General features: G+C 39.4%; 1 protein-coding gene across 2 annotated transcripts in view; it reads right to left on the bottom strand.

Annotated features, from left to right (window-relative positions):
- LRMDA (leucine rich melanocyte differentiation associated) overlaps nucleotides 1-21,101 on the bottom strand; it is a 1,103,337-nt gene that overhangs the window by 153,736 nt on the left and 928,500 nt on the right. The gene's annotated exons all lie outside the window — the stretch shown is intronic.

Below are 21,101 nucleotides of genomic sequence, written 5' to 3'. Positions count from 1 at the left end.
GTCCCCAAAGAAAGGGAGACAGCAGCAACTGAACATTTTTCTTTTTGACTGACATATTGAAAGGGCAGGGTTAGGGAGAGCTTTCAAGATTGCGACAGGAATTGGCCAGCAATCGTGGCAGTTCATTTCTCACTTCTGAAGTGATCAAAAATGATTTCTTATTGCATAAAACTGAAACAATTATATCCGCCTAGAAAGGATTTCAAGATGGCAATATGAACTCTGAGTCAGGAGCAATGTAAAAAATTATGATCAAGGGCAATCTGAATGTGAAACACTACTCCAAACCGTTCAGGCTTTTTATTACTTTTATCCCCTCTCTCCCCTTACTAGTCCTAAATATTTTCTGGAACTCTTTGATTGCCTTAAAACAAATAAAATCTTGTGTACAAGAAATTCTTTTGGCTAAAAGCACGAGGGCTTATTACCACATTTCTTTACTGGCACAAAATCTAAAAAAAGCCTCAAGGTGCAAATGATCTGCAGTCTATTTAACATCATGGTTATTTATTTTTATGGCCACTCATTATTACTCTTTACCCTAAATTATAGGTACATTCCTGGCTCCATTTCCCACTGTTCTGCAAGCTGTATAATATGGTGGGGTTTTTTAGATTTCCAAATCGTCCTCAATACCTCATCAATCAAAAATGCAATGTAACATCTAATAGTTGTTATACTAGGCAGAGACAGCAAATTGTGGAACACCACAATCTGGACCCTTGATAAGGACCTTGCTCAAGACTGGGATAAATGCCACAAGCCTGGGTAGCATTTGTTATAAAAGCTTGTTTTGCAGTCTCTTAACCAGAGTCTTTGCATACAAACTGATATGCACTGAGAATTAGTGTTTAAATACCACAGTTCCTATTTTATTATGGATTACATGCTGAACTAGTTCTGTCAAGTTTAAAACAGTATGCCATAATTTTGAGTAAGTCTAAGCACATGCATCTCTTTCCATGGAAACAGTACTACAAGTATGCCCATTTCTCCTGTCACACAAAATTTCCATGAATATTTTGATAAACAGCTGTTACGCTATAGTAGTTTATACCCGTAATAGCATCAGCTTCAGCAAAGAAATGACATGGCATCAGAAGCCATCACATAACACTTAATTATTTTTGTGAGCAACTCAGAAAAATACAATGTGGATCATTTCGATTTGGGGGTTTACTAGACAGGAAAAAACTTGTGCTTCAATAAGAAAGCCCTCAGCTTGCTCATTTTCTGCCCACTTCAGCTGAGGTGGGCTGCCTGTCAGTCTCCCTCCAGCATCTTAAGAAGCACAACGGGTTTGAACAGTTTAACTGATGCAGCCTGCTCCTTTCCTGGAAAATGCATTTTGTCATTACTGAAAAGGAAAAGAAATACTGCAAAGAAAGAGGTCTTTTTTTTTCCTTCAAAGGAGGATGTAGCCAACCCACCTATTTAGGAGGAAGTAGCTTATCTTAAAAGGAAAAATCTCATGTCAATAAAAGTTGGTAATCAGTACAGCTGATTTTTTAAAAGGGGTCTAAGTTATTTAGGCCCTTGGCAGACATTCAGTTAAAGGTGCCATGGGATCTGATCTGCAATCCCAACAATCTCATCTGCTGCCAAGCCACCCATGCCCCCTCAGGGCTCTAGTGAGCTCTGGAAACTGGGAGCACTGATCAGCTGACTGGCACTCCCACGCTTGGGAGTGAACTGGAGTCTTGAAGAGCTCTGGTACACTCCTAAGGGTGGGAGAGGCCATGTGTTCAATTTAAGGTGTGATGGAAACCATCCACAAAGTTATTACACAGATTTGGCCCCATCTATCCAAGCAGCTGACCGTGCAGTTGTTAGGCGCAGTCATTTAGTACTTGGTTAAGTAACTGGCATTACTGTTCAGTCCCATCACCGCACGGTTAGTTTTAGATGCTGCTGCACAGCACCTTGTTACTACTGCACAGTAGCGTTGCTGTCACAGTTCATGCCCAGTGATGCTACAGCGCCATAGTTTTTTGCTACTCCACCATAGCATCTCATGTAGACACTCCCTTTGTAATGTTGTGGATAATTCTATTTTATTGCAACATGAATTGTTTTAACATGTGGCTGGGTTGGATACTACTTAAAACATGATTGGCAGCTTAATCATGTCTTAAATGGAATGTCTGCCTGGGGCGTTAGGAACCCAAGGCTGTTAAGGGGCCTCTGAAAATTCCAGACTACCTGTATGGAAGATCCCAGATCCCAGGTCTGTCACAAAAATAACTGTTTTGTCTCTGGAGTTACCAGTCAGAAGCCAAGTCAGTTCATTTTATTTTGCTTATCAAAAAACTACCTCTACTTTACATCTCAGGGAGATTAACTCCTCAAAAAGAAAGGAATCCAAAATGGCATCTGGAGAGATGGCCTGAGACCTTGCTGAAATTCTCATCTGATTCCATGTGAAAGATTACAAACATACACAGAGCTTTTGGGCCACAGAGAAGACCATTCTCAAACACCATGGGAAACTAAGGAGGGGCATACAAACATATTATCATGATGTAAAGGAGGGTGGCATTTTACAGCATGTTGGCTGATCCATGGTAATGGCCACCATACATGCCCACCCTGCAGTAATTAGAAGCTGACCTTCATTTGCTTATCTCTCACTGGAAGAAGGGCAGGCTACCCTCAGCTGGCTTTCACTTGCCACTGGGTAAGTGACTGTGTATGGCTAGTTGCTATGAAGCAGCTGACATGCTATGCTGTAAAACCCCTACCCTTCTGTACCTTGCATTGATTTATGTGCCCAAGTCTTTAGCAACTCTGTAGAAGGACCACATTTTTCTGTCCTATAAGCAACCTGTGTTCATTATTGCTACTATATAAGAAGTAGGTAGGTTTCTGAAATAGACATCAATTAAGAAGAAATATAAGCCTGTAAGCATGCTAGTATTATCAAGTTCCCTCTAGGGTCCAGGGTCCAGGTAGCAAAAGTATGTTACTACTGTGTCCCAGGTACACAGATGGATTCTGCGAGGGACAGCAGGGTGAATTAAGGACAGCAAAAGAATTGCATCTCAGGAACAAGAGTACAGGGGCTTTCACTTGTAAGTTGTGTCGCTGATGAAAGAAAACATAAGAATAGACTTCAGATCAATGCAAAAAGATTCAAGATCACTTCAAACTATTCTGAATTTAGCAAATACCTCCCTCCTTTTTTCCTCAGTTATGACAAAATCTGTAGGTCCTGCTGCTGGGTTTTAATTGTCAAATTATTCTGCATCTAAAATTCTATTTTTATTTTTAATTATTTTTTTTTTCAATGAATCAGCACCCTATCTTGCTCTGAGTCCTCACAAGGTGTCATCGAAAAGGTAAATCCTAAGCATTAATCAATAAATTCTTTAAAAGGGAGTAGTGTTTGTTTAAACATTGGAACAAAGTTTTAAAATGGAAGAGTTCTATCCATATTTCATTCCCAAATTCAAGTCTCATTGTTCACAGGCAGAAGGAACCATTTAAGATTTATAATGATAGATTTCAAAGTATTTGATCAATTAAATTACCATATTTTCAGTGTCTTCAATTCAGGGAAAGATAAACTCTAGAATTCTCTAAAAGTAAATAGCTAAATAGGAACACCTAGACATTGGATTTTCTAAAACTGTCTCTCTAGAAAGGATTCAGGTAAGTTTGTATAGGCTCAAGAAGACTGCTATATGACTCAGTTTTTTGTTGGATACTATAAACTAAAGATAAATGTGATCAATGACTGGATGAAAAATTCCTAATGTACAGCTCAGCAACATAGAACATGGTTTAGTTGTTTTTAACAATGTTCCTCATACATTGGTATAAGTCAAAATTCTAATACAGTGGTTGAAAGGTGACATCAGTGGATTAGATACAAATGAGCCTGTGTTGTTTAGCTGTGATGACTAAAAATTTGTGGCCACTTCAAATAAATATATCCTAAATGTATGGCATGAGGAAGACATTTAAAAGTATTCTACATTGACTTAACTTTTTGCCATCAACATCTGGCTAATTCCTTTTGAAAATCCCATTCTGTGTCCCAGTTTGGTAGCAGAACATATTGCTGTGGAGTGATGAAACCCAAGAAGGACTACGGGTGATGGGTTCTGTCTACATAAACTGTTACACAGACAGGGACCAACATCTTTTACAGGTGATTTTTTTTTTACTGTAGACTCTTACATATATTATTAGATGACTAAAATCAGAAATATATTGAGGTGACTATTATCACTTGCATATAGAATTTATCACTGTCAAAGATGTAAGTGTTATATACAGGATTTGTATCATTTAACTTTGAAATGAACTTTTTTCTGGGGTAAAATAAAGCAGCTACTTAATAGGGTACAACAACATTTATCAAACATTATCTACAGACACCTGTATTTCAGCATTTGGTTTCTCTGCAAGTAGAGACTTGGCTGGATGTCTGAAAACCCTCCTCATACATCCAGGCATATGTGCCTGGCTTAAACACCTGCATTTAGTCAGTTTTAATCATTTCCAAGCATGTGTGTGAATTTTTCTCCCATATTCTGTAGAGCCAGGGAGGGAGGAAAGACTTAAAATCCTCAAAGTATTAACTTACTTGCTTCCAAACAAATATTTCTAACCTCCAGATCAGAGAAATCATTGCAAGAAATGATTGAAAAAGTCTTTTATATTAAACTTATTAAATTTAGGGATCTGCAACAGAACAGAAATCAGATGTCCTTTTTATTATAAAGTAATGGAACAGAGTTTGGAAAAATAAGACCCATCTCCAAATCCACAAATAAATGCAGTCCAAGAAAACTGCAAACTACCATTAAATAACTTGTACTGGAACATGTAAGGAACCTAAGGAATACACCAATAATGAAACAAATTCAAATCGTAATAAAAGGACTTGGAAGAAGTATGTCTTGCATTCAAAAACTTATGTAATGCTTTCCCAAATACACATCTCATTCCATAAAAGATATCACCTTTAGAAATCCTTGCCTCTCATAAAAAACCCCCCAAAACAACACTCATTTTTTAACCTAAGAAAGAGAAATGTTCACTCATAAATCTATAAATTGAGCTGGACCATAACTATTCATGATGACTGGACCTTGCTAGTGTTCATTTTCCTTTTCAAAACATGGGAAACTAGTTAGCATATCAATCCTGAATAGATTTTAAACATCCCAGACAGCATAAAATCAAAATGTTCATACAGACTGGAAAACTGTTTATTTTTACCTGTACAGACCATATTCTGCATGCCCTCACAAACTGACAACATGTATTGGAGGTATGCAGCACTTTTCGAGCTAATTTGGAAATTCTGGCAATCTAACTAATTCTGCAAAGTTTCAAGAAAATGGAAACAAATTCTTCTCTCAAGCACATATGAAGTAAATCCATAACACAGTTGTTTTCAGCCTTTTCAGACTCAAGACATTGCTCCATAGTGGAGGAATTTAGTGGCATGCTAATTTCAAAAATTAATATCAGATCTTTTTGGATTATGAAAAATAGGGAAATTCTCGTGTTGCAAAGAACTCAGGAAGACCACACCAGGTCAGAATGTTTGACTCTACGGATTCGTATTTGGAACTTCTGGATTTATCTTGTGAATCAAGTGCACATGTTTGCACACCTAACAGTGCTAATACTGCAAATACCCCACAGTACCCTGAAAAAGATCTTGCCGAGCCCCAGTTGAAAATCACTGCTGTAACAACTTTTCTGACTCTGCCAATAATACAAATTCTAAACACTGTGCAGATTCTGAACATTGTGCACATATCCTATTCTCAGTTAACTTCTATGCCATCGTTCCAGGTTTAGGAAGTTAAAGCAAATCAAAATTTGACTTCTTGGTGAGATATTTTATCTGTTATTAATATTTCAACTCACTTAGTGGTATGATGACAGAGGACACATTTTTCAAGGACAATCATTGCAGTTTCACTGTAGTATTCTATTACTTAAATATCAGTAACTGAAAACAGAATGCATATGCAGCATGAATGATTTGGTGTTACCATGCTTTGCATGGACTGCTTGCATCTTTGGTAACCCTATTAGACCACTGCAAGTAATTTCTGTCTTCAAAATCACCCCCTAACTTGTTCAAGAGTTCTACAAGCAAAGTTGTATTTTACATTACTTTCCACTAAGTGTATTATCTTGCAGTCTGCCCAGCTGAACCCCATATTTAAACCTCTCTGAGATTTTTGTCCTATTTCTTCTTTATTGAGATCCCTAACTTCTCCCAGGTGAATGTCATCTGCAAATGCAATACGCTATTTCAATTTTAAACTTCCTTTTCCAGATGATTAAAGATCTCAGCAGCCCAATTCCCCTCTGATGTTGGCATCAATAAATGTTGAGTAAGGACAGTGGAACAGGAAAACTTAGAGACAACATCAATTCTTTTAGTATGACCCCCTTCTGTAGCATCAGTGTCTCTGAATTCACTTTGAGTGAGATCACTAAATAAATGCTGGAAAACATTGCACTAATTTTCTGAGGCCACATTTTCAAATGAAGGCTGAGTTAAGCAAGCAACTGCTACCTAACTTTATTACTTAACTTTCCTTATTGAAGGAATTACTTTTCATAATGGGAGGAGTTTCCTTTCCTATGTTCCTGTGGTCGCTATCCAATGACAGAGCAAAAATAAACTTTTCATCTATGTTTTGAGGCTAAAATGGGTACATTTCCAGATTGTTTTGCTGTAATTCCCTCCTCACTTTCTTTTATTTACTTAATGCATCAAATACCTGACATCCATAATGTCTGGCATTACTCCTTACTAAATTGCTTCTGACTGGTTTGATTTATCTAATGGTATATATTTAAAATATATTAAATAAAGTTGCTCCATTGTCCCCACTGAATTTATCATACCCTGACTTTAAACAGAATTCTGGTTACGGGGCTTTAACCTCTGCTACACAGATTCTATTTTGATAATAAATGAAAGTTATTTTTTCAATCTCATCTTAAGTACAATTTCTCTATAACTAAAGATCACGGTTGCTAGTCATTATGTGTTTGACGGAGATGAACAACATCCCTGAATCCTTCCATCTCCCACCAGGGGCGCTGTGTGAGGATCACAATGGTGCTCAGTTATTAAGTAGACAGCACAAAGGCCCCCTGCTTCTTCCTCCACACAACACACCTGTATAAGGACCAGGCACATATTTGACCCTTTATTTGTTAACTTTAATGGTTTCCAGCATACTGTGCTAAATATCATCATTACATTTGCTGGGCAATCTAACAGAACTGCAATACAAATCGGTTTCACTTGAGAAGTAAAGTTTATGGTTCCTTAGGTTTTATAACATGGAGCTTAGCACAAATTTACTGAATTTTTCCAGTGCTTCCCTATGTGATTTTAGGAGTCTATTTTCCCCAGTGACACGTAAGTACTAAAATTGCATTGCATTGCATTTTGTTCTCAGTAGGTGGGAAAGTGCATAGTCAATGCGTTATTTTCCATTCTTTATTTCAGATTTATGCAGGCACAGGTGGTGTGTGTGTGGGGGGGTCTTTCGAGTGGTTTCTGATGTTTACTAGATAGTTTAGAAACTATACTTGGGCTTCTTAAAAGGACCTTGCAAAATACACCTATGCTGTCAATCATGTCATACCAGAGTTTCATCACAAGTTTACACAAGCTCTTTTAAAACAAAATATACCATATTCACAGCTTTCCAACCATTTGTCTTGTGTGTCTCACTCTTAAAGTATACAAGTCATGCTGATACCCCTGAAATCCTTTTGTTGATTTCTCCATTCTATGGAGTACAACACTACAGGAGGGTGCTAAGGTATCTGCCCACCAAGATTATTAAGAAACACAAAATATATTCCAAAACTGAAAGAGGGAACTTGTCACCTGGTAGTGTTTAAGGTTTGCATTTGAGCTTTGAAGGGAACTTTGATCAGCAAACATATAATTAGATCATGAATGCAGACATTCATTTCTTATAAAACATTGACAGCTTTCTCTTCTTGCAGAGGAACATGCAATGAAACATTAAAAAGATACCTCCCCACTTTCCTGAAGGCAGAATTACGGCTGGAGGAGAGGGAAAGGGAGACCCCACACACATACACACATGCTCTAAACAAGAACAAAGAAATACATCGCATCTTTTTGACTGCTCTTGGGTTGGGAGAAATGTAGCAAGATGTATGTGCCATAAAGAACCAACACACAAGGAATAAAATAGTCTTATTACTTTTATGCAGATGGCTGCCCTCCGGACTGAAGGAAATTTCTTTCCTTTTTCTTTTAATTTACAATAGACTTCTGCATGCATTCACCATGTGGGAATTGGTATTTTGTTTCTAATGACACTCACCCTCCCCTTCACTCAGCTAAGAAACCTATTTGCCATGGGGATAAGGCGGCAGAGGTCACATTAGAATCCTGCTGGCAAGCATGAACCAGAATCTTGATCCCACAGAGAAAAGCAGCTCAGAATGGAAAATTCCAATTAATTTTAATTTCAAAATGAAATCCTCAGCAATGTTAAGATGCGTAAGTACTTTTTAGGCTAACACATAGAAGGTCAGATGTTTAAAAATGCATGGGACATGTGAATCCAGAACAGTATAATTATCCATGACATCATCGTAAAATCTGACACTAGTAAATTCAAAATGGACAATTAGTTACCTAAAAGCATGTTTTCACAGGAAACTATGCATTACTACACAGAGTTCAAGGTTTTTAGGGGCCTACCTGTAACAGCCATCTCTACATCAATAGCCCTTACTAAGAGACTTTATCTGTCATAGGTATTGAAGCTTTCCTAAATTTATGCTCATGGAAATCTTCAGGTTTTAAGGAAGCTATAATCAAATTTACATAATTGCTTCCACTAATTTCAGTACAAGAATCTCCATTTCTGCATTTCCCAGCTTTGATGCATGGACTTTTCCTTGGGTAGATTTCTGCAAAAAAAGACCTCCTCTGATATTGCCACCTGCTTATTTGACAATAAAAGAAATCTGTAATAGGGTGCTCTACTGCAGATGAGAGATGCAATTTTTCCATTACTAGTATTTAGGTTACACTTTCTCAGTATTACACAATTGTACTATTTTGGATATTGCAACACTAGTCTTGTATTATTAAAAACTAACATAAAAATTGCACCCTAGTTTCAATTCTATGGAAATAAGAGTTACAATCCACGCTCTAAACACTTGTTAGTGCCTAAGAATCAAAATGGAGGAGAGGGGGGCCTGTAGCAGGTGTCTACATCTATGAATTTCAATACACTATAAAATTGTCTGTATCCAACAGCTTCATCATTTGTCCTTTCTGAGCTTGGAGACAGGCAATTTTTCATGATTTTACCATTTTGGCCAAACAAAAACTTTTTAATTAAATAAACCAGATGATTCCAGATGTTTGTTTATTTGTTCCAACGAGGCTGTAAAAATGCCTGCATGATAAAATTGGAGGACTTCTGCAAAAATAGGCTAGACTGGAGTGATAACTAAACAAGGGACCTCTCAGGAGCATGTCTGTACACAGCAGAGCTTACTTTGAAGCATACTCATCTGGAAGGGCTGTAATATCATGGGTAAACAATATGACTGGATTTCTTTATTCTAAAAAGGTTACTTACTATAGAGCCAAGTGGTTGGTTTACTGGCCAATTTTTTTGACTGCCAGTTGTATACACACTGAATTTCTAATGCCTCTTTACACCTAAAGAGGATTCCAATATAGGTTTACTTTTTTCATGTCAACCTTCCAGACATCTTGCTGCCAGCGTTTAGTTTTCTTGCTGGAAGCCCGAAAATTCTCCCAATTTTTTAATACTTGTGTGGCAAAATGAGGTAAGTACTGAAAAATGTGAATCATTAATCACTTTTGAACTGATTTGATCTTTTCCTCGGGATGAGCAGTGCCATTGGTTATCAATTAGTTATGGTAAATTTGGGGAAAGTTGTGATACAAGCTCAGTAGTTATAATAAGTGTGGACATGTGGATATGTTAGAAGTCATACATATTAAGTTGTTAGGACAGAATTTGGCAAAGCATCATAAACATCCTACAAGACCCAAGACTTTTAGCCACACAAAAGTTACTTTTGCATGGCTTAATAAACAGGTCAACCTGTTCACAGTAAGCCTGTGCGAAGCGGCTAGTATTTGCTTTGGATTCAGATTCGGCCAATTCAGGGGACAGCAATTCGATTGGGTGATTTGAATCGCTGTCCTGAATCAATTCGGATGAATCTGATTTGGAGATTTGGCTGCTGCCTAATATCCGAATCACCCAAGAACATTCCCCACCTGCTCTCCCAGCCCAGCAATGGCTACCCCACCCACCCAGATCCTGGTACTTTGAAAAAACAAAGGCCCCACTCAATGGGTGCTGCCCGGTGGAAGACAATCCCTACTGCCCCCCCAACTGCCCACCTCTCTTTCGGGGGCTCTGCCATGAGCCCCTGGACTCCTGCCCAGTCCCCCAGCCCTCCCATAACTGCCTTGCCTGGCCCAGCTCCGGCCCTTTAAGAAAAAACAAAACCAAAAAACTACAGACCCACCAGTTCCGGCCCAGCAAGGGGTGATCCCTGCTGCCCCCTGCCACATGAGAGGATCTGCCAGAAGCCCCCAGAAGCCCCAAGGCTGCTGCAGGCACTGGTGAGTCCAGGGTTTTTTTCATTTTTTTTCCTTAAAGGGCCAGAGCTGGGGTGCATGGGGCAGCCATGGGGGAAGGGGCTGGAAGAGCAGGGTGGTTGGAGGGCTCATGCAGCGTGGGGCAGTGGGGATCACCCCCACACTGGGCAGCACCCGGTGAGTGGGGGCTTTTTTTTTTTAAAGTACCTAGAGCTGGGGCGGGCAGGGCAGCCATGGAGGGGGCTGGAGGAGTAGGCAGAGGTCAGGGGCACTTGAGTGGGTGGGGGAGCAGGCAGGGGATGGGCATGGCAGGGGTCCCTCTATGGTCCCCTCCCCCCTTCTCCAGGCCCCGCTATCCTGCCCTCTACTTACCAGCTCCAAGTCCGGCTCCAGCAGCCTGCTGTAGCAGGCAGGGACTGCCAAATCATTGAAGCTCTCTGAATCTTTTCTGAAGATTTGGAGAGCTTTGAATTGATTCAGACCTTTTTATTGGTTCCCTGATTCAATTCAGATTTGGAGATTCGACCACCGAATCAGATCAAACCTCCTCCAAATTGAATCAGCACCTGAAGCTTCGCATAGCCCTAGTTCACAGCACACAAACAGTCCTTCCTGCCCAGCAGTGCTGAGCTTCAAGTTCTAACTAACAAATGCTGAAGAGATTCACAGCTTAAAATAGGAAGCACTCACCTCCACAATTTCTAAGTTTTCCTCCAAGATTTTAACATAGTTTTAAGTTATTTTATTCACACAATTGACCCATCCCCAGTTTCACATGACTAGTTGTTCTCATCATTTTAATATACAAGATAACGGTATACTTTTTGCTGAGGTTTTAATAATCTACAGTATCCTGATTCAAATCCAATACTCCCTTTGAGCACAAACAAAAATTTGTTGACTGTGTAAGTGACAAATCATAAATTCAATGAACCAAAAATGTATTTATTGAACCACCATTTATTGTATTTATTAGCCAGGGTCAAAATCAAAACCAACTTCAACTTATTCCACGTGTGGTAGTCTTCAAGCTTTAGAGGAAAAAACAGACAGCTGTTTAAAAGGGTTCTCACTACTGAACTAGTATGGTGAAGCAACACATGGAAGGCCATTGCTGTTCCCATAAAGTCTCTATTCCATGGCAGCACTGAGGGTAGGAGAAGTAGTCAGTTTAGTGTCACCATCTCATGACATCCCTAGTAACAAGCAACTCTTTAGTATAGATCAGCTAGGTCACTAGAACTATATGAATAACAACTGTTGTGGAAACAACCACCGTGTCCTCTTAAAGGCCCTGATTTGCTCCAGAAAAGACCCTCTGAAACAGGAGGAGATTGGGTACACAACGTTCCTGCTAGATGGATTTTGTTTTTTAATCCATGACATCTTTTTCCATCAGTTACAGTTCAAGTGGCTTACCAATATAAGTAAGCCATTTACTGCTCACACCACTCGCACTTAGGTCTCCATTCCTTTTCACCATCACTTTGTCTCCATCCAAATGACTAGAACTGCCATGTTGTGTATGAATATATTCAGTGCAAAATAGCAGAAACTGAATCATTTTCATTTTAGCTGCTTATTCTAGCTGTGCCAAACAACAAGACTTCTCTGATTGTTGTTGGGAGATAATTCTGGAATATAGTATTTCCTGATACTCAACAAAAAAAGTTGATAATTTATCCACAAGTGTTCTCCTTTTCGGTTGCTGTTTCCCCTGACAGCTCCCAGATCTATGCTATGATTACTGTATTTTTTTAGCACACAAACTGTACCTTTTCTCCCAAAATCAGCTGAAGGAAATATGAATGCTCATTATATTTGAGAAAATATGGTAAGAGCAGGTTCTGCCTCAGTGCTGAAAAGAGCCTAGGGGGTTCCGCCTGGGTCCTGAAATCTGATGGTAGGGGAGTGGTGACAGCACTCAGCAATTAACGCTACCAGCACTCCCTTGCTTGCCAGTTTCTAGACCTTTGGGAAGCCCCCCAAGCAGGTAATATGACCCTGAATGACAGACTGGGCTGATGCATGGGGTCAGTCCATAGCCAGATCTGCCTCATGGGGTCAGAGTTGGCACATGGTCCCAGACCTGATACAAAAGTTGGACCCAGCATGTGGGATCAGACTGGGTGTACATCCCTGGACCTGATGTGCAGGGTTGGCAGCAAGACTGGGAGCAGGCTTGGCTCCCTAGCTGCTGCTACTCATTTACTACAATGGATAACTCATTTTTTCATGCTGCCTTTCAAAAAAACAAGATGCATATTATCTGTGGGGTGTTTTGTATGCAAGAAAATATGATATTTTACACATATCATAATAGTCACTCAGGTCTTTTCCAGTGTGTATAGATCTACGGAAATTTGGGCTGGAATGGACCTCAGGAGGTCATCCAGTCCAACCCTCTGCTGAAAGCAGGATCATGCTTATCTAAACCATCCTAGATAAGTGATCATCTAACCTATTAAAAACTTTACAAAAAACCCCTTCTTGTACAAGTACCAGGCATAATGGTGAAAATATCAACAATATCCTCTAACTTGCCACAGGTGAAACAGGGGAATGAAGGCACTGCCAATGCCTTTTCACTGCAGACAGGAAACAGTTGTCAAAATATTCGCAGGAGAGCCCTCCATTACAAAGGAAGGCAAGAAAAGCCACAGTCCATGCTGATATGATGCATCTCATTGGGCCTCATTGTGGCTGGTACCTTGTAACATACTATTTAACCTCAAATAGTGGTACAAATCACAGTATATGATACTTGACAGCATAAAAACAGAATTAGGGGATTCCCTATAAAGGTTTTCATAAAGCAATATTAAAAACTTCAGTCTACCTTCAATGTCTTTGTTTGGAATATAAATATCAGAAAATGTAAACACTTATATTTCCTTCTTGTTCATCAAACCCTGGCTTATTAAGTTATTTAAAGCAAATACTTCCTATTGACAGCTTCTGTTGAAACTTATTTTAGAATTCCTTGGGTTAACTAAATGATAAAAAAAAACTACACACAGATTTTTTATTTATTTTTTGGATAGTCCACATTAGGCTGCTTCATCCAGAAATACAGAAAAATCAATTGCTAAGCATAAAGTGCAGTTCACATTAAGGAAACTGCAAACTATAACTAATTATGATAAGTTGCTATGTAAATTACTCTCTGACTTTCCCAGCAATCAATTTCAAACTCCAGCTAAGCCTTTGGCTGGAAAATGGGATAAGCACCTAACAACTGTGTCAATAATAATAACAGAGAAGATTGCTGTGATGATATAAACAGGATAATTATCTTTCTGGAACCAAGTATTCATGCAAACTGATTTCCTGTTCTTTTTTTTCTGCCTATGAATTAAAAGAGATTGTGATTTTTCCAGTGAGTACATATATCCAACTGGAAATGCTCATACCTTCATGCATTTTTATGACAATAGTATTTTAGGACCTAGGCCCTGATCATTCAAACATGCACACATGTGCTCAACTTTACTCACCTGGATAGACCTGTCTGAAGTCAAACAACTTGAAAATTCTTATTCAATTATAAAATAAGCTTATACAGAGCTAGGCAGAGTTACCCATGAAAGGTATCATCCCAACTAAAAATCACAGATGTTCAAAACATATATCACCATCTCTAATTCCCCAGAAAATCCAACTTTTTCCTGTAATGCCAAAGTTGTCATTGTCAGTCATGCCTTCATCTCTTCTAGGATAAATTATTGTTTGTTTCTAATTAGGTTTTCCCTGAAATTGATCCAGAAACTGCAACAGTTGCTGACTCCTTCTTGGGATAGCAGTGAGGGAATCAATAACTCCCACCTCCCTGTGATCTGTTCTGGTTGCTGGTAAAACAATACATTTAATTAAAGGACTTACTGATGGAATAACCATTAATATTCTAGTCCAAGGTGACTTTCTTTTATAGTTCTGTTAATTACAGATATAAACAAAAATCTAGATTACAGGCTTTAATCTAGGTCTCAACAACTGTCTTTCCTCCAATTCCCTTCAAATTATTTTGCCCAGTATCTGAGGTTTTTTAGCTCTAGCCATTGACAAATTAGCAACCTCAGAACGGATACCTTTTCTGAATAAGTGCATAGGCCTACCACATTTCTTCAAAACTAAGTCCACCAACTTTATATTGAAGTTAGTTCAACTGACAAAGTACAGTTGTGTTTTCTTTGTTGCCACTTCAAAGCTTAGGGTTTAATTTAGCTACTAAACCAGTAGCAGTTAAACTTTGATAAGCACCGAGATACTTGGGGATAGTTTATTTTTTAAATACATACATAACTTTTTTTTGATCAATCAAAATATAAATACTGGCATTTCTGCATGACAAGATGACTGCAATGTAATCAAAATGAATGTTATTACAAGAGATATCCTTCAGTCAATTACAATAAACATCCCATGATGCACCTATCATCTGAGTTGAAACTGTTGTACACGACAGCAGTCTGAGAACAGAAGACAATGGTGTGGACACCATGTTTGTCCAGTAAGTTCCTTCTAACCAGGGATCCTGGCTTTCCCAAACTCTCTGATTAACAAACCCCAAATCCATGTTTTTCCATGGTTAAAATGAAACACCACTAAAAATATAGTGCTGCACTGCCATGGCCATCAAATTGAGGCACTGAGGTGGTGTAGAGTTGTACCCCCACTGCTGCTTTCAGGCAGGCTGGCAGGGGGTGCCTCACCGTGGTGGCTGTCTGAGCAGTGCTCCTGGTACTAGCAGCAGCACTGAGCTGCTCTGCTCTCCTGCACCAGGTCCCTCCTGCTGGGCCATGGAGGTGGCTCCTGCCAAGTGCTGGTCTGGCCAGGCTGCAGCCCCAAGCCCTGTTTTGGCTGCAGAAATCTGGGGGGGGGGCATACATGCCCCCATGGTTTCCTCATATATCACCTATGTACCTCACATACACTTATTATCTACAGAGAGCTGTGGGAGCTGCTCTCCACCATGCTATTTGGCTGAACTGCCATCCACGTGTACATGTGCCCTCTGTCTCTGACCACCCTCTTCCTACTCCCATCAGCCCCAAGCAGCCCCTTGCAGGCTGGAATTCTGCCATCCCACACGGGGAAACCTGCAGCTTCTCAGGTGTTTCTCTTTTAAAGGGGAAAATACATGCTTTTCTGCAGGAAATATTTACTTAGATCTAGAATGAAGCACAGTAATGGCTGTTTAAATTAATGCAATGTTGGTTATTGCAAAGTGGGAAGTGTTTGTTTTTGTTTTGTTTTTTTAACTCCATAACCCAGTAAGGGATAGAATAATCACACTTGCTCCCAGGACCAAGATGGCAAGAAAAGAAGTATTTTGTAAAACTTTACTGGAGATGAAATGACATAGACAGATATAAATGGGATCTCATTTCAACCAGGTAGCAGATGATGATGCATCTCATCTATCTATTTATATATAAGACATTCAGTATTTCTGTTGCATGAGAAAAACAGACTACTTTGATACTCATGAATTAGTAATTGTGCTTCTCATAGAATGGAATAATAAATCACTAATTTTCTCACCAAGTAGAAAATATCTCTCACTTTAGAAGCACTATGAATTCATAAGTGCACATTTAACCCAGGAAACAGATTAACACATGGAGGAACACACATTTTATTTTAGATTAATAATAAATAAAAAGATAGTTGAAAGAAAAATTTGATTAAATTATTATAACCTTACAATTGTATTATTAGTATTTTGCTGTATCAATTCTAATTATGATTTTAAAAAAACAGTATTTAGGTATTTTCCAGGAATTCAGTTATTAACTCTAGTTGGGAAGGAAATGGAAGATAGGCCCCCTCAACACAGGAAGATAAATGCATGATGGGATCTAATGAGCAATTCACACAATTGTGTATTAGAACCCATCACACCTTATTGCCTGTGCAGGAGGAACCCAATCCCAGGCTCCCTCTGCACTGGCAGGCTCCTGCACCTGGAAGGCCCATGTGCCCCAGGTGAGGGATTCCCAACCATGGGGGCACCCCAGGCACCCTGGGGCTGGAGGATTGCCACTGTGGTGATCTCCCTGCCCTCGAGGTGCTGAGGTGGGAGTCACTGTAACATCACACATAGATACACCCATTGAAAGGTAAGTTTATAGCCGGTTGGAGCTTTTTATTGTGTGATAGTTTGTACATATAGCTGACTCCAGGTAATAACACAATTAACCAATTAATTTTGCAATACCTATATTGTGTAGAGAGGACCACAAAAACATCACATGCATGACTCAGGTCAGAAATACTTTGGTTGTTTGGCATTTTATGCTATACTTATATGTTTAAAAATAATACTGTTTCCATTGTTTTTTTCTTGGGAGAAACAGATTTTCTTACCAATAATGTCAAAGCATTTCAATGCATTTCCTTCATGCTCAGTTTCATGGATTTCTTAGAGACCAGGTAGAAACAAAGGATTTGCTTTGTTTTTCCAGCAAAAATCTACAAATTTCCATGATATAAAAGACAGAGAGATGACAAATGCCTCCTATTTTTCAGACTTAGTAAATTTTCATTAGCTTTAAAGGCTGCTCATGTTTCACAGAGCATAGAGGAATACTGAATATTTGCATAAATAAAAGTATTAAGACCTAAAAAACTGGCTTAACATAGCCAAACAGTCCATCTGAAGTACTTAAGATCACATTTCTGGAATCAATAAAAGGGCTTGAGTGTAGGATTACCACCACAGAAAATATGTCCACCCCTGCAACATGTTACCTATATTATGTAATTAACTGGTAAATCACACAATAAATTTAGACCAGCCCCACACGTGCAAAATACGACTGGCCACAAATTCAAAGCAATTATCACACAACTAACTGGTTAATTGCACAATAAATTTAGACCAGCCACATGTGCAAAGTAATTATCAGATGATAAAAATGACTATCCATCTATAAAAAGAGCCAGCCAGCTATAAAGTTAGTGCTTGAAACTCTTTAACAACTCTATAGCTGGTTTCAGCCTGGCTTTAATTTAAACATGTAGTAGGATCCATAGAAGATAACAAATTTGGTTCCTATCTGATGTTGGTGAGGTGTGACGAAGAGGGAAGAGCTCTTCAAACACTGGAACTCAACTATGGCCAACCAGAATATGAGGGGATCGGAACCTCACTCAGGAGTGGAGGGAACCAGGGTTCAAGGGCATGGACACGCGGCATGTTAATCATGCTTAACAGATGACTAGTTATCCTAGGGTAGCTACTGCAGTAGACAAAAGTACAGTACCTTTCCATTAGATGTAGGCAAAACAGATAAGACGCTTATTTACATTGAGCAGATGGCTACCTCAAGATAACTGCAGATACACTGGTATAACTTATATTAACTTAATTTTATAGCCATTTGTCCCCCAGGGTAGCTGTATTAGGAAACAGGGTGGACACTAGGGGTGTGTAAAATGGGCTGTATTTGATTCAGATTTGGATTTGGCCTAAATCAGGGACAGTGATTCAACCAGTTGAATTCAGATCAGTGTCCCTGATTCAATTCAGCTGAATCCGAAAATTCAATACCGATTCAGAGATTCAGCAATTTGGACATAGGCACAGCTTTAAACATTTTTTCTACATACCTTGAGGTACCAGGCGTAGCATGTGAATGCTGAAATACTGGGGAGGCTGGAGCATCCCACAGGGCTGAGGTGGGGGGGCCCTCTGCATGCTTGGCAGCGAACTCAGAAGGGGACCGGAAGTACTGCCAGTCCACTTCCAGGTCTGCCTCCGAGCGCGCAAGGTGTCCCCCCCCCCCACCCACCCACAACCCCGCCGAGTCAATGATTGGCCATGGGGGGACCCCACCCAAAGCCAGGAGGCACCAGTTGCCAAACTGTGGGAGCATGGGGGGGGCCCAGAGTGCCCCCCAGTGGACCCGGAAGTGGACTAGAACTACTTCTGGCCCACTTCCAGGTCTGCTGCTCAGCACACTGGGAACCCCCTCCCCACACTTCTGTGGGATGCTCCATCTGCCCCAGCATCTCAGCATTCACAAGCTGCCTGCTACCTTGAGGTATGTAGAAAAACATTTAAAGGTATGTCTATGTCTGAATCGTCAAACCTTTCCAAATCTCTCTGAATCAATTTTTGGACAGTTCCGATTCAATTCAGAGAAATTAAAGGGTCTCCTGATTTGATTCGGATTCTGAGATTCAGCCACTGAATTGGGCCGAAACTCCATCGAATTGAATCAGGGACTGTAGCTTCGCACAGCCCTAGTGGACACCAACTATTTTCTCCATCATCCATCACAATGCTTTGATAATCAGTATAACCACACCAATTATTCCCACAATATTTTAATGTGGCATTTTGGAGAGTTCTATAACGTGCCTTGTAAAATCTCTGAAAGTAGTGTGTGCAAGCCAAGGGATGGATGATTCCCAAAAGATGAGGAAATACTCTAAAACGCAAAGATGATGAGGTAAATGGCAAAGGATGAACACAACTAGATGCCTTTGCTTCCCAGTGAGAAATAAAATAGTTAAACAAAGTGAAACTTGTTAAAATAAAACTTCCAGTCAAATGCATTTGACTTGCTGCTGTTGCTGCTCCTCCCAGTCTCCAAAAAGACTTAATTTACAGCTGCACTACACTGTTTGCCAGCGATTCATGGTCCAGTAAACAAGTCCCTCCAAGGACAAATAAACTCACAAACTCATGGCCGATCTCTTTTTCAGTTTGGGTTGAAAGCAGCCAATACTTACATGTGCAACAGAGGATTTCATCATTTTATGAGAAACTAAGAGCATTCAGGGAGAGAAACACTTTGGGAGTCCAGACCCCAAAATGACATGTTTACATGTTTGATTCTTTTCCTGGAAGTTTCTCTGTTGATTCCAATTAAGCCTTCTTTAGATTACAGACTTGGAAATCTTTTTCTTTGTTTTAAAGAACCAGTTGATTGGCTGGGTAAACCCTGCCAGCAGGTTGTTCCAAGCTTTATTTATAGCACCTGGATTTCCGGAAAGCTTTTTTAATCATTTCCTTGAGAATACCTACACACTGTTTGTTGAAGAAAGACAATGTCTTTCCAGGGCCAATTTCGCCTGGTTTTATATGCTCTGCCCACCTGCTCCAAACACATAAATGCATAATTATCAAGGAAAACAGCAGGATGTACTTATGCAAATTTTTTGAAAATAGGGAACAAAGGAAATGACAAAGAATTGCATAACATTGCATATGTTAGGTTCCACAATCAAAATAGCCCAAAAGTACCAGTGAAGAGCTTATTGTGTTTATTTCTAATTGCAGAATTCTTCCACCTATCTATTTCAGAATGTCCAGAGAGAAAGAGCAAAGGGGAAAAATAAGAGATATGCACTGCTCAAGTATCTTCAAATTCTATTAATGGTAATGGGACTCAACAAGCTGTTGATGTAGCTCTAAATATACATTACGTTAAGACATACTCTGGCTGCCAGATACTGCTGCAAGGAAGCACTGCATTGCCTGAGAAATCTATCCATAATCTAGGGACATGCTTCTGCTGCTCAATACCACTAGCTGCTTTCTGACAATAAAGAATAGATTCTCAGGTCAGTCATGACTCAGGCCTGTAATCCATTATCATTTGCATTACCCATGCTTGACTGCATTGATCCAGTTTAAAATAACTGTTTAAGGTCCTAAGCACTTTTTATGTACTTTTCAGACCAGACCTTACCTCATCTTATCCAATAGAATTCCATTCTGAAAATGGTCACATTTACTTAGAAATTAGGTTTCAAACGGTATTTATATGATTTTTTAACAGCCCCAAAGTGTAAAGAACTGGGTTTCATAGTTTTTCTATTAGAAATATTATTTATAACATAACATGCGTGACAAGAAGTGTTGGCGTTCATTGTTTTCTCTATACCTCAATTGCAGCATTTCTTACTGATCACCCTGGAGATCAGAAGCAGATGGATATCACTGGCCAAGTTCATGGAAGTTCCTTCAAATATTTTGAAAGCATCAAGTTGTATTAGACAGTGTAAACCCTTCTGGGTCTCAAAAATCATTAAAAGAGGTTGAGTCTGTTTCAGCACACCAAGGAGGATTGGAAGCCAACTCACTACTAGTGTCTGAGCATAAGACTGGCTTGAACTAAGCTATCATTGAGAAAGTATGATTGCCTTGTAACTATAGAATGCATGTGCATTACATGACTACAAAAGGGAAAATACTTTTAATATTAAAACTAAATGGAATCAAATGAGGGACCATGAAAATATAGAGAGAAATTGCTGTTCCGATTTCTAGATGAAAAGTGATACAAATTTTATAAAGCTTCTTTCTGAAACAGTGAAATGACTGGTAATGCTTTCCCTATAGTAGCTACAATCCTTCACTTGCTTTCTGAACTTTGTGTTCCACAGGCATGCAGAAGGAATCTGCGAATTTGCCCAAGGAGTTTAACTTCTAAAGATCAGTATTAAAGGAAAT

Source organism: Crocodylus siamensis, chromosome 7, assembly GCF_052110815.1.
Source record: "Crocodylus siamensis isolate JL-2025a chromosome 7, ASM5211081v1, whole genome shotgun sequence".
NCBI lineage: Eukaryota > Metazoa > Chordata > Crocodylia > Crocodylidae > Crocodylus > Crocodylus siamensis.
The sequence above is the reverse complement of the archived record's forward strand: the minus strand, read 5'-3'. Positions and strand labels throughout refer to the sequence as shown.